Here is a 17013-nt window from a genome sequence, read left to right as displayed (position 1 = left end):
CTGGGAAGAAAAGTCAGGGCTTAGACCACGTCCCTTTACTCCAGGGCCTGACCTCATAGCCCCTAGGTAAGGGTGGATGGTGGTGGGACAAGTGGAAAAATGGTGTTCTGATTAAACTCAGAGTAACAACAAACTGGGCTCCAGGAAGGGCTGACTCAATATCTTCCAGGCTGTCCTGCCTAAGGATCTGAATCCAGACCCCAAATTCTTCCCCCTTTATGGGGCAGGTATAGACCCACACCAGGCAATGACAGTTTTGCAACCTGGTTAGGGCAGTTTTGCTCTACCTTGAGAGTTCCCAAGCTGGTGCTGAGACTCTGGGGCAGGGGAGGGCTCCTTGCTCCAAATGTCACAACTGGATCACTTGACTTTGACTGTGGGGTACAGGCTAAGTGGCAATTTCCACCCTGCCAGGTGTCTAGACTTCTGCGTGTGCCCTTTCTGTTTAGAAGCAGTTTTTGTTGATGTGGTAAAACAGAAAGTGTCAAAGAGCTCAGCCATCCATCGTCTGCTGGAGAAGTCAGTGAGCTTTGTGCAATCCAGAGTCCTCCCCGGGGGGGTGGTGCATGCACACAAGTTCAGGGTGGGCTTCCGCCTCCACGGGTGGGAGTATGGTCATGGTCAGGTGATGCAGCTCTGTGTGGCCCTGGGTCGCTCTGCTGTGTGGCTGTTCCTGGGGATGTGGGTCAACCCCATCTCCATGGGGCTGCATCAACTCTACCCACTAGCACAGGATCCTCTGCCAAGAACACTATGGAGTGTCTCTTCCCTAAGGGTAGAGGATGGGTAAGGGCGGAGGAGGAGGCCTCAGGATTCCAACCTTCCCTCACTCTGTGTGGCCTGAAGCCACGGTGACTGCTCACTCCAATTTGCCTGGGACTGTCCTGGTCTCAGCCCTGAAAGCATCCAGTCCCAGAAGCCCTCATTCCCAGGATGATTGGTCAACCCACCTCCAACATACCTCTTTCCCTGGCTTAACACCCATGACCAACCAGGGCTACAGGCATGAACCAAAATCCTGGGTTTCCATGACAGGGTCTAATTTCCCTGGCAAAGTCTGGGGGAAGGAACTACAGGTCGAAGTCAGCAGCCTAAGTTGTTCAGAACACTTGCACTGACAATGGGCCCACAGTTACCCTGCTGCGGTTGCTGCTGGCCGGCCACCCTGGGCAAGGGGGGTCTGCCTAGCATCCTCGTTCCCACCCTGGGCCTGGTGGTAGCACAGTGGTACAGGGGTGAAGGGAGAACTTTACTTCTTATTTGATATCTTCCTCTATTTTTATATGATTCAAAAAATCATGTGCACCCATAAAACTTAATTTAAATATAATCAGTCAATGAAATAGGCCCGGCCCTCCCTCTCTCCATTCCTCCCAGGGACACTTGCTATCCATGTTGGCAGCAATACGCGGTCACAGGCTGTCACTGTGAACACACAGGGAGTGTGCAGGAAGCGGGGCCAAGGGCTGGCATCATTATAGCAGGGAGGTGTTATCACATGTCATATCACGACATCAGGGAGCTGTTATCACATGTCAAGTATTCTAATAGCTTTGAGTTGCTATCACACATACATTATAGCAGCAGTGAGGTGTTTGCACCTCCCATAGACTCTGATAGCAGTGAGGTGCTACCACGCGGCATCTCCCACCACAGCAGTGAGGTGCTACGACGTACATCATACAGCATAACAACAGTGACCTTGAGGAATTATCACACACACGTGCACACACACACAATGCCAGGGATGGCGGTATCAATTCAGTGTGCGCAGGAGGCGTCACGTCCCTGAAGGGCAGCACACTCCTGCTGTCAGGGGCTGGGGCTGAGCTTGTAAGTAAGTGTAACCTGTTGGTTTCTGAAGGGCTTTTGGATGACTCTGAGCTTTCAGGTGAAACCCTGATCCCTGGGCGTCGAGTTCCCAAGAACAAACAAAGGAGAAGCGCAGGACTGCAGCATTAGTGCTGACCCTCTGGTTGCATCCCAGGCCCCTGACCAGTGTCCTCTCGGATGAGGTGCTTCCACCCCAGACAGCAGCCCAAAGCCTGCCGGAGCAGCACCTGCACCCCCATCTTGGCTCCCTGTGCCTCCTGCTGAGCTTAGTGATGGTAACTATGTCCCGGAGGCTTTCCCGCAGGTTGGTTGCGAGGGTGCATGGAGCTGGCTGCTGGAGCGCAGAGAGTGAGGAGCTGCTTGTACCCCTCAAGGACCCAGCTCCTGGGCTCAGAGGGCAGGGCCTTCCCTCCCCCACCCTCATGTCAGGCAGAGGGTTAGCGCCTCCAGTCCTCAGTTCTCTCCTGTGTAGACTCTCATAGTAGCAAGCTGGCCTGTGGTGTTGACATGTACCGAGACAGGTCCCCACCGTGAGGCTGAAAACAGTAGCCCCCACCGCTTAATTGTTTTATTGAAACATAATACAAAACATTCCAAAATGTTCCCAAATTCTATGTGTCTAGCTCCTAGTGAAACCTGCACTCATATTGGGAATGAGAACATCACCAGCACCCTATAATCTCCCCAATGCCCCCAGCCAGTTACCCCCCAAGTGAAACCACTGGGGGGCCAGCAGCCTGGATTTGATCTGCCTGATTTTGAACTTCCCATAAATGCACTCACCCAGCAGGCTGCCTTTGTGGGTGGTGCCTTCCTCTCAACGTTTTGATTTGAGGTTCACCATGGGGTTGTGAGGAGTTGCAGATTGTTTATTCTCCAGGATAAAGATGGCTCCACTGTGCATTACACCATGATCTAGTAATCCGTTCTGCCGCGATGGGCATTAGGGCTGTCTTTATTGTACTGTCATGATCAGCTTAGACACTAGCCACCCGGAGCCCACCCAGGGCTGCAGTCAAGATCTGCATGCCAGCGTGGTACCCCATCCTGGTCCTACCCTCTCCGTATAGGTGCTTGGGCTGGGGATCCAGGAGCCTCGCCTGCACAGAGGTGGGAGCCTCAGCCTCCCCAGGCATCTGGGCCTTATTTAGACTTATGTCCCTTATCAGTCCAGTGGCTCCTAGCTGCATCCATCTGCTCTTCGATGGGATCCCATGCAGGAAGGCAAGCACTATCCGGGTTGTGGCAACAGAACGTTTTTGCGGGGAGGGCCTTTTGCTCATATGGATGGGGGCCTCTGTGGTGATGAGTGAAAGATGGAAAGATCCAGGAGTCCTGAGCAGGGCTGGAAGGACAGAGGGGAGGCAGGTGGCTGCAGGCTGGTGTTTTCGCGAGAGGGAGAAGCAGGGGCGGTGGGGTGTGGACAGTGCTGAGAATGTGGATCCGTGCTGTGCCCAGTCCAGGCACCCCAATGAAGGCCTCCTCTTGAAAAAAACCACCCATGTAGACATCACGCCCATCAGATATATAATAGCTGTATCATCCTCAAAGTTCAGTTCCTTTGCCCCCTGGCTCCAGGCAACAACTGCCTGTCATGGTGGATTAGCTCCTGCTCCTCTAGAGCTGCCAGGAATGGAATCATACCTGTTTGGAATCGTATTCTTTGTGTCTGGTTTCCTTTGTTCAGCATAAGCCTTTGAAATTCACCCATGATGTCAGGTGTATGCACGGTTTGTCCCTTTTTACAGCTGAGTAGTAGCCCCTGTATGGACGCACCACAATCTGTTCATCCATTCACCTGCTGCTGGATGTGTAGGTTTTTTCCAGTTTGGGGTTATTAGAAATAAAGCTTCTAGGGAACATTTGTATGGAAGTCTTTTTGTGGTGTTGTCTTTTCATTTCCCTTGAGTAAATATCTGGGCGAATTCTCTGTCTTGTGGCTAAGGGTACATTTCACTTTGTGAGAAATGCCAGACTGTGTTCCAAAGTGATGGCACCATTTCGCCCTCCTGCTGGCTGCGTGTGAGAGAGCTCGCTCTTCCACAGGCTCACCAGAACTTGGTGAGGAGTTAGAGCACAAAGACTTCCAGCGGCCGAGGTGTACAGGTCAGTCGCCTCTCACCAGGATGGTGGTTAATTCAGAGCCTGCTGTTTGCTGTGGAGCAGGTTCTCAACCCTGGATGCACACGAGAGCCACTGGAAAGCTTTTGAAAATTTCCAAGTCCAGGCTTCACTTCAGATCAATTAAATTCATAATTTCTGGGGCTGTCCCCAAACATGAGCATTTTTCAAAGCTGTCTAGCTTAGGTTGAGGAGTACTATTGCATAAAAGGTAGCACCCTCCTCCATTTGTTGGGGAGGGTGGGGCCTGGTGCCAGTAAATGTGCTGCTCTCCTTTGAAAGACAAGAACTGGTCCCGAAGGATGAGGCTGCCTGGAGCATCAGTGCCCAACATTAAGACTTTGATTGCTGAGGCATCCATTCCAGACATCCATCTTGAATGAACATCTTGGCAGGTGTAGGACACAGCTTCTGGCTACCTAACTACCTAAGGAACAGGCAGAACAGGCTGCCCCACCCATGAAGGTTCTCTCTCAGAAACCCCAGCATGACCTAAACACCTGACCGTGTGAGTGACCCCGCTTTTCCCTTCCCCTGTTCCAGTTCCTGCTCTTAGGCCTTGAATTTGCCAATGCAGAGTAAGCCTGTGAAACTCTAGATACTCCACCCTGGACCCTAGTGAAGGCAGGGCCCCAGGCTGCGTGTGTGTTACCCCCCTCTCTCCCCAAGACCTGGCTATGTGGCTTTTGGGTATGCTGTGTACCCTTCTAGAACCTGTGAGTAATAAATCTTGTTCCTCATCGTTCCCTGATGGTTTTGCTTGCAATCACAAGAACCGCAAGGGCTGGCCCAGCCTCCACATTGGCCCTGGCAGGGGTGGGGAGTGTCCGCGGGGCGCAGGGGCAGTAAAGACAGCCCAGCACCTCAGGTGTTGCTAGCCGGAGCACAACACTGGCCCAGACAGGCAGGCCACCCAGCTGTCCCAGCTGCCTCCCTGGCCTTCTGCTTCTGCTTCAACCAATGGTGCTTATTCTGAGCTGGGGCAGGTGGTGGGGGGGAACCAGAGAGGAGGTCCCTCTTCTCTCTGTTCTCAAGTGACACCCACAGAAAAGCACACACTTTCTGGAGCTTCTCCCCACCAGAAGCTCCTTCTGAGTCTCATTTGCGGGTTTAGCCTCACTTCCCTGCCTTCATGGCGTCCGCGACATAGTCAGAGCCAGTCCTGAGGCTGTACAACCACCCAAGCAATGCTGACCCCCAGCTCGCACTTCCTGCTCAGATCCCTGAGTTTCAGCCTCAATGACCCATGCCTCCTCTTGGGGGTAGTAGAGTATCTCAAATCAGCACAGTCAAAACCCAATGCTTGACTCCCCCCTCCCCACACACCTTCTCCTTCTTCATCTCTCTAAAGGGCAAGTCCAGTCTCCTGGTTATTCTGTCAGAACTTCTATGGAGGCAGAATAATGGTCCCCAAGGATGCCCAAGTCCTACTTGATGGCCCCTGGGAACATGTTACTTCACATGGCAAAAGGGGCCTTGCAGGTGTGAGGAAGGTGAGGGTCTTGATTATCTCAGATTATCCAGGTGGGCCTGATGTGATCACAAGCTCCTGATGGTAGGGAAACAGGAGGCTTAGAGTCAGAGAAGCAGATGTGATGAGGAGAAGCAGAGGTTGGAGCATCGCAGCTCAAGCCAGGGATGCAGGGGCCTCTGGAAGCTCGAAAAGGCAGGGAGCAGATTCCCCACTAGAGCGTCCAAAAGGAATATAGCCCTGCTGACACCTTGACTGCAGCCCCGCAGGACCTGAGGCAGACGTCTGAGTTACAGACCTGTAAGGTAATACATGTGTTTCTTGAAGCCACCAGTTTGTGGTCATGAATTTGTTAATGCAACAATAGGAGACTTGTCTCCTTTCTGTCACTCACACCTGTGCTGGAACCTTCAGCAAAGCCTGTCAGTTCTGCATCCAAAATATTTCCAGAATCTGACCACTCCCAATCCCTGTCAGCCCTGTTCTTAGCAATGAGGATACAGCTGTCGACAAAGCAGAGACAAGTCCAGTCCTCATCCCCTCATCTGCACAGGTGCAGTAGCCTCCTGGTAAAGACAGCTAGTGGCTCCCCAATACTTATGTTCTTTTTCTCTTTAGGAATAGAACTGATTTTTTGAATCATGAAAAGCACATGGTGGCTCTGAATGGAGACCTGCCATCCTCAGTCTCCCCTGGAGTTCTGGCCAATAGGAAATACACAGAACTGTCATAGAAGAAGAAGAGAAGACAACTCCCAGGAAATAAGTTTAAGTGGGTAGAACAGGTCCTACCTCACCTTTTCCTCTTTCTTGCTGGTTGGAATATACATGTGCTGGCTGGAGCTGAGGCACCACCAGGGAATATGAGGCAGCAATTTAAGCTGTCATGGAAGCAGGCTGGAAGGACATTTGGAGATATAATATCAACCTTGATTTGCTTACCTCTTGATTTGGTTTTATGTTAGAGAAATGTCTGTCACTGAAGTCTGTTATTTGAGGATTTTGTGTCGATCCCAATGAACACACATTTTCCATATAGTCTTTCTGTTTCTTCCCTCACCCCAAGCCCTTCACTGTTCTCTGCCCCAAATCCTCCAATGGCTTTCCTTGCTGACCCAAAACCAAAATCTACCAATGCCAACAAAGTCCCTGCATGATATAAGATATGTGCCCCCCTTTATCCCACCTACTTCATCTCCTACTCACACTTTCATGCATCTGAACCCACTGTAGCCACAGTGCCCTCTTTGTTTTTCTGGAGTACTCCATGTTTGCTCTTGCCTCAGGACCTTTGTAGTTGCTGCTCACTCAGGTGGAATGCCTTTCCACAGACACCAACAGGGCTGTCTTTCTCTCTTCATCCTGGTCTCTGTCCAAGTGTCAGCTCACCTGAGAGGAACAGCTTGCGCTTCCCGATCCCGATCTGTCTGGTGCCTTGTGTTTCCCCATGACTGCAGCTGGAACTGCATATTCTTTGTCTTGTGCATGATCTCCCTTCCTCTCCACAGATGGAAGGCTCTTTGAGGGCTGGACTTGTCTCTGCTTTGTCGACAGCTGTATCCTCATTGCTAAGAACAGGGCTGACAGACAACAGGTGCTCAGGAAATATTTGTTGAAAGCATGAACGAACAAATAAACTGTTCCTAGCTAAGGGGCCCCAATGTTTTCCAGGGGGTAAGAGATAAAGACTTGATACAGTAAAACCTTGGTTTCAGGGAAACTGGATGCAAAAATATCTTGAAGAACAGGATGCTTGGAGCAGATCACTGTAGAGTTTGGGATCTTGTTTTCTGCTTGCCAATGGAGGTCGGGCGGTGGAGCATTTTAGGGCCAATTCTTATTGAAAAAGGATCTTGCAGAGCAGAGGATAGATAAGTCATGGTTTTTCCCCTGAATAAATGTTTAGTTCTTCTAGGTTGTCACTCTAAACTAGTGGTTCTCAAAGGGATCGATGTTACCCCTGAGAGGACATTTGTCAGTGTCTGAGATACAATCTGTTGTAACAGCTGTGGGTGGGATGCTACTGGCATCTAGCGTTTGGTGTCAGGGATGCTGATAAACATCCTAAAAGCACACAGCCCCCACAACAGAGTTAGCCAGCATCCAATGTCAGCAGTGCTGAGGTGGAAAAATCCTGGCTTAAACATATCTTGTGCAATAGCATCAGTATCATGTTATACTGTGCTGGTGTTGCATACAGAATTTTCCAAGACTCTTCCAGTTCAGGAGAAGTAAAAGGAGGACTGTGTTTTGCTTTCAGCATGGTCAATCCATAGCTATTTACAAGTGTTTCCATCAATAGATCAATAAAATCTGAGCAGTCAATGTGTTCCTGCACGCTGATTAGTTACATTCTATTTCTTTCTCTCCTACCTCTGCTCCCCTGTGCACCCCACTCCTTGCCCTTGTTACCGGACTTTGGCAGAATTACTGTAGTTTGAAACTCTTCTGATAATGAGTGAATGAGTGAATAAATGAATGCATGAAGTACATGCAGGAAAGAAGACAGCATGGAACTCGGTGTGACTGTCCTTTGCCAAGGGAACTTCGCAGGGTGGGGTGGGAGGCTCAGCAGTGAGTCTTTAGTAGACAACCCTGGGCTGCTGGTGAATGAAGGGGGCAGCTGGGGGATGCATAGCATCTGCTCCAAGTTGGTTTATTTAATTGGTTCTCCATTCTCAAATTTTATGGGGAAAATCCAAATGTGAATCATTTCTAGTTTCTAGGTAATCCCAGATACCAGCTTCTGTTGTTAGACTTCATCTTAAAAGATGAATATCCAAAAGATGATGGTTTGAAAATTGTGGCCATTTTGATTGTGATGAACGAGCTCTTACATCCTGTGAAACTCAGGATTACCAAGCAGGGCCTGGCAGTGCTGGAGCAGGGAAAGGAGGAAGACAGGGGCTTCTGTAGCATAGCCTGATTCAGAATGCGGTTCCTCTAAAGGACCACCACCTTCAGCACCCTGTGAGTGACCTGATCGGCCATAATTTGATTTTCCATGTACTGTCTAGGTAGCCAACACTGGGCTTTTATGACAGCATACTTCATTCTCTCTGTCTTCTCCCTCTCTGGCTTCCCAAGTGTACTGCACCGCATAACACATCAGAGATCAGAATGTCTGGAATTAGCAGAGGAGGATAGGTCTGTGTGGTTAACTTGGCATAAACTTAATGGAAACCAGAATCCCTCTCTTGCTTGGCCCCACCCTTCGCACAGCTCTCTGTGTGGCTCTGCAGGCAGAGAGCAAGGCCGCTTGCTGCCCTGGGGCCCATTTAGGATAGCAGCCCCTCACCTTGGGGATTAAGTGTCAGGTTCAGGGCCAGAGATGCATGAAAAAGCAGAGTCAGACAGGGCTCTGTGCCTGCAAGATCTGGAGGCAGCAGCCACACAGGGAAGATTATTTTGATTTTATCCTCTCTTTGTTGTTAGCTTAAAAGTTGTTTGTTTTGAGGAATAGGGCAAACAAAAAAAAGGAAGAAAGAAAGAAGAAAGAAAGAAAGAAAGAAAGAAAGAAAAAGAAAGAAAGAAAGAAAGAAAGAAAAAGAAAGAAAGAAAGAAAGAAAGAAGAAAGAAAAGAAAGAAGGAGAGGGAGGGAGGTAGCGAGGAAGGAAGGAAGGAAGGAGGGGGGGGGGGGGGAAGGGGGGGGAGGGGGGGGGAGGGGAGGGGAAGGGAGGGGAGGGGAGCAGGAAGGAAGGAAGCAAGTCTGAGAACAGAACCAGGTTCTCAAGTCCTTGCTTGGAAATGAGATTCACACACTTTTCAAAAGGCCCTAAAGCAAAACCGCACATCTGTCCTTCTGCCAACGTGGGAAAGATATCTCTGGAAAGGCCCCCGTTATTTCCATACAACACTTCTGCTTGGGTTCTAAGCCCGGTGTGAAAGCCCTCTCCTGCAGGTCTCAGCGGAAGCCCCGTGAAAACCACAAAAAGGAATCTCACTGGTGCCCAAACAAGGGAACCTCTCATGAAGGGCTTGTTCTACAAACTGCTTGTATTTGAATTGATCCCACCTCAGTCCTCTCCCTCCCTCCCTCCCTCCCTCTGTTCCTCCTTCCTTCCTTCCTTCCATTGTTAAATTCATTTGCTGAGCACTTTGAGGGGAGTGAGTACAAGAAAGCTGGGGGCAAATACCCAAACACGTACTACCTCGGTTGCCCTATCTGTGAGTCACAGGGCCCTTTGGCCCTGACATTGCCCATGAGACTCTTCACCACCAGTGGATGCCCATCCGAGCGCTTGGGACAGGGTCAGCTTCCTGGCATGCCACCTGACCAGCCACACAGGGTCCTGCTCAGATGGGCCCTGCCCTGAGGTCAAGGCTTTCCAGTTGCTGTTCTAGAATTCTTAATAATTTTGAGCAAGGAGTCCTGCATTGTCAGTCTGCACTTGACCCAGGAGATGATGTTACCAGGTCGGCCTGGGACTTTTGTTTTTCAACCGGGGAGGAGGGAGGAATTTGATTGGGTAAGGTAGCCGAAGAGGGCGGGACATCCAAGCTCAGCTTCGTGGACCCGTCTGAGCAAGGCCAAAAGCCAGGGATGCCCCTCAGAAGAAGAACCCCATTTGGAATGTGAGTAAAGGCTAAGGTGCTTTGGGGACCAGGAGACCCCACGTGTGATAGGGTTGGAGAGAAGACCTCCTCATCTTATGAGAGCCCAGCCCTGTTCCAGCATGCAGATAGTGTGGGAAGCCAGGAGTGAGTTGTGCTGTGCCTGTGCACAGATCTTCCCAGAGGGGCAGCTGGTTGTGAACGGCAAGAGATGACAGGAACAGCCACAGAGGGGACCAGGGATGTGGGTGGACAGCTGCTGCATGCCACTGCAGCTAATAGCTGGCTTTGTGGGACCGCCTTAGGCCGCCTGCTGCCTGTGGGGGTATTGATGGGGCGGGTATTGGAGCCATTTTATTGGCACCTGGGTACCCTGAGGGTTTTGAAGCCCAGAGGCATTTGGGGGACAGGTTAAATGAAAGTCGGGAGACCTCTGGCTCAGGATTGCTATGTGACTTAGGAGCCTCAGTGTTAAATTTATCAGAACATGAGCTGGGCTTCACAGGAAACAGTAGTAGCCACATGGCTGTTTGGCAAATCAGACCTGATTCTGTAAAGCTGAAATCAGAGCCTGGGAGAGCCTGGATTCTTTGTCACTAAACTGAACATAAGAGGAGATGGGCCTTCAAAGTCCAGAAGGACTGCTCCCTTCTCTGGAAGGAATGGAGGCCCAGGGCTGTTATGTGTCATTCCTGGGATCCTAGACAAAAATTCCCATCTCCTGACCCCCAAAGGGTGCTCCTCCCATGGGACCAGACTAAGCCATCCCCAGGTCCTTTCAGGTCTGTGTGTCTGGTTTTCTCTTGGTTACCAAAGTGTAGTCCAAGAGAGCCAGCTGGACAGCACCGAGGGAGGCTGAAGGTGGGAGAGGGCCAGCTGGGTCTCCCTGGCCTTCTTATACTGACCATTCTTATTTATGCTCAGGGCTCAGTTCAGGTGTCTTTAAACTGGGAAGGCTTCCTGGAGCCTGTTGGCTACACCAGGTGATCCTAGAGTAGCACTTAAGATAGCGGCTCTCAAACTCCCCATCCTTTGTGTGGGCTCTGATCTCCTCACACGCAATTTTCTTGTTTGCCTAAATTAGTCAGCTTCAGGTTCTGTTGCTTGCAAACCAGACCCCTGCCTGGTCCGGGAAAATATGGGGCTGGGTGGGTGAGGGTTGGATGTGTCAGGGTTTGGGGGGACACAGAGGAATGTACTTGGCCAGCTTGGGCTCTGTGGCTGTTCAGCATGGACATCTTGCCAGGTAACTGTGGATGTAAACCTTGTGACTTACCAGGGTGCTGTTGAATTTAGTGAGCTTGCTGGGGTGGGACGGTGATGGGGAAGGGTTCTGCTTCTCACCTGTCCCACCTCCTTGCAGCTGAGCTCGTGTAGTTGGGAAGGGCGTGCTTGTACTAAGACCTCTGGCTCTTCTGCAAGTTTGCTTGAGTCTTAAGCAATTTCCCCAGTAGACTGAGCCTGGAAATGGAGCAGAAAACTGCTCGGTTCCAGAGAACAATCCTGCAGAGGCAGGAGTTTTTGGTTCACCAAGAACAGAGTGTTTGTTTGCGTCAGCAGGGGTCTGCAGGATCCTTGGGCGACCCCTTCTCTCTTTGAATAGCAATAATAGCAATGACCTTCACCCCAAAGTGAGTCCAGGAAAACATGCTTTCTCATAGATATGTCCACTAAATGAGCAGCTGACACATGCCGGCTGGGTCCTATCTGCTGGATAAATGCTTGTGTGCAATCGCACTTCTTAGTGGCTCAGGCTCCAGGGACATGCTCCCACTGGTCCTTTTCTCAGGAGTTTGAAAGAACCACCTTAATAAGCCAGGGAGACATGGGGGCCAGGCTTCCCTCCCAGGGGCAGTAGCCTGTCTCCTTGGGCATCAGGGGCATCTCTTGGGGATATCTGCCTTCTTGTCAAACTTCAGCAGAATCCCACTCATACAATCAGATTTGTTTATGCTCTGCTCGACACTTTGATGGATGGTTATACTAAAGGCCCCCAGTGAATCTCAGCTAATAACCTTTTTGTGTCCACGCCCCTTTGCGATGTGATGTTGTAGTTTTTCCTCTCAGGCATGGAAGCCTATTTCTCCACCCCCTCAATCTGGGCTGGTCCTGTGAATTGTGTGGACCAACAGAATGTGGAGGAATTAACACTGGGCCAGTTCTGGAGCCTTAAGTGCCCTGGAGCTCTCACTGACCCTTTCTTGGAGCTCTGAGCCTTCCATGGTTGGTGGAAGTCTGGTCCGGCCTGCCAGAGGATGACAGGCCATGTCAAGGAGGTCTGAAGCACCCCAGCCAACAGCCATCACCGACTGCCAACCAGATGGGCAAGCGAGGGTCCTGTGTAGGCTGGAGTCACAGCAGTGAGCACCGATAAGTGTAGGAGGAATGCCCAGGCAACCCGTAGAATGGTGGGAAATAATAAATCATGGCTATTTTAAGCCACAGATTACTGGGTTGGTTTGTTACACAGCAGTATAAAACTGAAACATATACACATTTGACTTATCTTTTTGGAAAGTGGCTGGAAGGGTACTATGTGGCCATTTTTGTACTTTGAAAGCAGCACTGACTGCTCTATATTGAGCAAAGGTAAATAAGCACCAGTCTAAATTTCTTTGGAATTACTCAATTCAAGAAATTCATTCTCCATATCAAAATTTGGTGTGTAGATCTATATCTATCTATCTATCTATCTATCTATCTATCTATCTATCTATCTATCATCTATCTATCTATCATCTATCTTGATATATGTGTTTGGTATTTATATATAATATAGACTTGTAAGCTTTGTTTTCTCTTTTTGTTTTTTAAACTTGTAAGCTTTGGACCAAAAATTCAATATCTTTTGCATGTTCTTTCTGAGTCAAGGATTATTTATTTATTTATACTCCCCCCCCACCCCAGAGACATGGCCCTGAATCTACCAGAATCAATTTTTAAAGTGTCTTCATACCAAGTATTTAGGGGTGACATACCGTGATGTCTGGGGTTTGCTTTACGTATTTAGCAACTCTTACAAAACTTCATTTCATGGTCCAAAGTTATTGCAATTATTACAATTATTTTTTAGGAGTTCATGACATCTGCTGAATATGATGGTGACAAAAGATTTCAGTATTACTATTTTTTTGTCCACACTCCCCAGACTGCCCTCTCCATCTTCTGGAAGTGTGCTCCCTGTGAAGATGGCCTAGACGAGAGTTCAAGAAGAAAGGCAAGACAAAGCTGGGGAAGCAGTTCAACTGAGAACCATTTTTGAAGTTCCTGTTAAACTCTACATGAAGGTGGTGTGACCTGGTGGCACCTGGGGGAGATGAAAGTCATCTTCTCCATCTTTGTATCCTCAACACCTGGCCCAGCTGGGAGTCTCCCCAACAGATGTTTGGAGTCGTGTGTGGATAGTGGCGAAGGGAAGAGCTTCCCAGATCTTTGGAAAGATGGACCATAACAACAAAGTAAAACCACATCTGTGTTGAGTGTTCTAAAACGAGGTGAGATAGTCTCTGGCCTCCAAGCTCCTACAAAAAGTGAAGGTTCCCAGTGCTGTTCCCAGCACGAACCATTCCCTTGCCTGGCCTCCTGTGGGAAGAATTCTTCATTGAATAACATCAGATACCAATTTTTGAGCCAAGAGGTCAAGCTGGTCTATTTAACCCCAATATCCACGAAAACCTGACATCCTGAACCAGAATGGAGCCCCCCCACATTTGTCCATCCTCTCTGGAGCTCTCATCTGTCTGGCTGCCCCCTCACCAACTCCTCAGATCACCTTGCTGGCCATGCCCTGGGGACACCTCTACCATTACTGGATCCTGACATTTGGGGATGGTTTGCTCATTTCTCTGGCTTCTCCAATTACAGGCAAATTCTTGGAGGGCAGGGCTGTGTCTTGGTCATTTCTGTTTCCTGGGCTATAGCTTAGTGCTTGACCCTGGATGGACATTTGGGTGTGTATTTAGAACAAATGAACAAGGTGATCTTTGAGAGAATAATTCAGTCACTTGTCTCTGATACAATGTGGAGCTCTGAAATAGCCTGTTTGTCATGATTTCTATTTCTAAAAGTTAAGGACAGATAAGTCTATTATCCCTTTTGCCAAGGATCATTTTGGGAACTTGACAATGTTGTGGAGAGAATTTTCTGATTTCTCTTTTCCTATTTGCCTTTATAACTCCAGAGGCAAACACAAAGGCCAACACTTAATCTTCCTTTATCAGTCAAAGCAATGAAACAATAGTAATTAACTCAGTAACACCCTTGGCCATCATGACAGCAGGTGGCTGAAGGTACCTGGCCCGCAGTGGGGAAGACAGACCTTCGGTTTTCTCCGTGTCTTGTTATCATTCCTAGCAGCTGAGGAACCTCACTCAGCCTCACTGTGGATTGCTGATGAGCAACCAGCAGCAGTTCCAGGGGACTTACTCTGCCAGCTTTTTCTCAGAAAGTCTAGGAGTGTACAAGTCAGAGCAATGTCTCCTTCCTTGAATCCATGCAGAAAAAAGTGGCTCTTTTCTTGTGATTAGCAAGTTCTGCATTTTTCCTTGTTTTTCCATGTCCCGAAGAGGGTACATATGAGAAAACATAAGCATATGACAGCACTTTGCTTCGTTTCTTGTCTTCTAGGATTATGGATTACCAGTGAAAACCTGTAGTGTCCTTGGTGTTGCCCCATAATGCATCCTCACTCACTCATTCATTCATTCAACCAACAAAAATAAACTGTTGACTTAATGCCATTAGAGATGCAGCATTCAGTGATGGTCATGGTCCTCTTCTTGAGTGATGAAAACAGACAGACACATACACACACACACTGTGACAAAGAAGTTTGAGACACACTTGTGTGTTATGAAGGAAGCAAGTGGAATGAGATAGAACCTAATCCTGTTTGACCCACTTGAAAATAAATGAGCCATGGGGCGCCTGGGTGGCTCAGTCAGTTAGGCGTCTGCCTTCGGCTCAGGTCATGATCCCAGGGTCCTGGGATCGAGCCCGCATTGGGCTTGCTGCTCAGTAGAAAACCTGCTTCTCCCTCTCCCTCTGCTGTTCCCCTGCTTGTGCTCTCTCTCTCTGTCAAATAAATAAAATCCTAAAAATAAATAAATAAATAAATGAGCCATAAAGAATAAGTGATGAGAGTAAGAAGGTGAAGACTGGCTTTAGATAGAATTGTCAAGAGAAGGCCTCTTTAGAGTGGACATTTAAGCCAGGTTATTTATTTTTTTAGAAAAGATTTTATTTATTTGTTTGACCGAGAGAGAGAGGGAACACAAGCAGGCAGAGGGAGAGGGAGAAGCAGACTCCCTGCTGAACAGGGAGCCTGATGTGGGGCTCGGTCCCAGGACCCTGGGATCATGATGTGAGCCGAAAGCAGATGCTTAACTGGCTGAGCCACCCAGGTGCCCCTAAGCCAAGTCTTAAAGATGAGGAGGGAAAGATCATTTTAGGCAAAGGGAGCAGTTAATGCAAAGGCCCTGAGGTAGACAAGATTTTGGAAAGCTGAAGGAGTGGAAGGATGAGACTCAGGGCTGGTGCACAATGCTGGTAGGGAAACAGGATGAGGCTGGAGGGGTTTCCAGAGACAAATGACTTCGGGCCCAGATGCCAAGGAACAGAGAATTTTGTTGGGAAGCCAAGGAAGAATTTTAGGCATGGCAGTGACAGAATTCATGTATGTTAAAGGGCATCGACACCGCGGCTCTGTGGGAATGGGTTGGTGAGCAGGAGGTGATGGTGGGGGTGGTGGGGGTGGTAGAGGGGGCATGAGGAGGGTGTGGGAGATATGAGGGGGTGGGGGTGGGGTTGAGGCCACTGGAGACTTTAGAAGTACATCTGACCCTTGAATAACACGGGTATGAACTGTGAAGTTCTGCTTAAATGCAGATTGTTTTTTATACATTCAGTACAGGGCTGTAAATGTATTTTCTTTTCCTTTTGATTTTCTTAATAACATTTTCTTTTCTCTAGCTTATTTTATCTTAAAAATACAGTATATAATACATATAACATACAAAATAGGTGTCACTCGACTATGTATTGATAAGGTCAACAGGAGGCTATTAGTAGTTTAGTTTCTGAGGAGAAAAAAGCTATACGTGGATTTTTGGCTGCACAAGGTGGGGTCGGTGCCCATAATGCTTGCATCGTTGAAGGGTCACCTATGATTGAGGAAAGAGGTTCCAGTGGCCAGGGGAGACAGTAAGAGTGAAAACAGAGAAAAGGAGGCACGGGTGAAAGCTGGGGATTGTATCCACAGGGATTGCTGCTGGGGGTGAGGAAAAGGGAAGTATCAGGATTTCCACAGCTGGAGGAAGCCAGAGCCCCTTCTGACCCCATGCAGGGCATGGCGTCCCTGAGGCACCCAGGGGGGCAGTCTTGAGGCAGTTGGAAAAATCACCACTGGAACACGGCCCAGAAATTGGCCCCGGGTTTACCATCATGAGTCATCATGATTAACAGGGTTATTAGCCTTCTTGGGAATAAATGAGTTTGTCTATAGTGAGGAGGTTGTTCAGGCCCAGAGATGTGGGGCCTGGCCTGTGCCACGGGGGCAGGTGGTGGACAGGCCGGGCTGGAGAGACCTAGAGCCTGTCTTGTGTCCAGTGGAGGGGAGAGGGCAAGCAGGGGAAGGAGCCAGTGGGCAGTGGGTCCCTGAGGACCCTGAGTACTGGCGTGGGGCAGGCCAGAGGCAGCCGCCAGGGCCCCTGGGTGGTGAGGAGAGGAGGGGAAAGGGCAGGCACTGTTTGTTTCCACCTTTGTTCACGGAAGTAGGAGCAGAGGACTTGAGTGGGTGAAAGAAGGGGGAAGGAGGGCCAAGGGGAGCGGGTCCTGTGTGGGAGAAGCACCGGGGACCCGAGGACTGCCCGGTGTGGCAGGGTGGCAGTGTTTTGCTGGTCCCGGTGGGGCGTGAAGCCAGGAGGGGCTGTCAGTGGTGAGAAGCTGAGGGAGGTATCAGCAGCCAGTGTCGGGGTGAAGCTGGATGGAGCAGCGGGGTGTGGGAGCCCAGGAGCCGAAGGAGGGAGGGAGGTGGTG

At 49.5% G+C, this 17013-nt stretch overlaps 1 long non-coding RNA gene across 1 annotated transcript in view; it reads left to right on the top strand.

Moving 5' to 3' along the window:
- Nucleotides 1-15037, top strand: part of LOC112828105 (uncharacterized) — a 41176-nt gene extending 26139 nt beyond the window's left edge. Inside the window, exons 2-3 of the long non-coding RNA XR_003209411.2 lie at nucleotides 6044-6196; nucleotides 13127-15037. This is a non-coding gene — a long non-coding RNA (uncharacterized lncRNA). The remainder of the gene's footprint in view (nucleotides 1-6043; nucleotides 6197-13126) is intronic.
- The last annotated feature ends 1976 nt before the right edge of the window (nucleotides 15038-17013 follow it).

This window comes from Callorhinus ursinus, unplaced genomic scaffold, assembly GCF_003265705.2.
Source record: "Callorhinus ursinus isolate GAN/ISIS: 27379988/994484 unplaced genomic scaffold, GSC_fseal_2.0 scaffold29, whole genome shotgun sequence".
Classification (NCBI taxonomy): Eukaryota; Metazoa; Chordata; class Mammalia; order Carnivora; family Otariidae; genus Callorhinus; species Callorhinus ursinus.
Note: the sequence above shows the minus strand (reverse complement) of the source record. Positions and strands in the feature narration are given on the sequence as shown.